The 502-nt window shown below is 31.1% G+C and overlaps 1 protein-coding gene across 1 annotated transcript in view; it reads right to left on the reverse strand.

The window, feature by feature from the left end:
- Positions 1–502, reverse strand: part of LOC106870532 (BTB/POZ domain-containing protein 16) — a 243,135-nt gene that overhangs the window by 115,233 nt on the left and 127,400 nt on the right. The gene's annotated exons all lie outside the window — the stretch shown is intronic.

A 502-nucleotide genomic window follows, 5' to 3' on the forward strand; every position in this document is an offset into this window, starting at 1 on the left:
TTTTTTTCTTAAATACACTGGTTGACAAATCAGCTAAACTATAATAATAATAATAATAATAATAATAATAATAATAATAATAATAATAATAATAATAATAATAATAATAATAATAATAATAATAATAATAATAATATAATGCCTTGGATATTCTTAGTGATAAATGGCAAGAAAAACTTCTCAATGGCAAATACCCAGAGGGAGCTAATAATGTCGATGTTGACAAAACCCTTACCCATAAATGGTTAATGGCTTCTGGCTTAAAATCAGAAATAGATCAGTGCCTACCTTCAAGAAACTACCAGGCCAACATATTAAAGAACGGCAGCTGCCCAAAATATCGTGTATGTCAGCAACAAAATGAAACCATTGATCATGTTGTCTCAATGTGCAGTCTTCTTGTGCTTACAGAGTATCGCAACAGGCATGATAGAGCTGCACAATATATTCACTGGGTAATTTGCAAAAACCTTGGCCTGTCCCATGATAAAAACTGGTGAGA

The sequence above is a fragment of the Octopus bimaculoides genome, chromosome 14, assembly GCF_001194135.2.
Source record: "Octopus bimaculoides isolate UCB-OBI-ISO-001 chromosome 14, ASM119413v2, whole genome shotgun sequence".
NCBI lineage: Eukaryota > Metazoa > Mollusca > Cephalopoda > Octopoda > Octopodidae > Octopus > Octopus bimaculoides.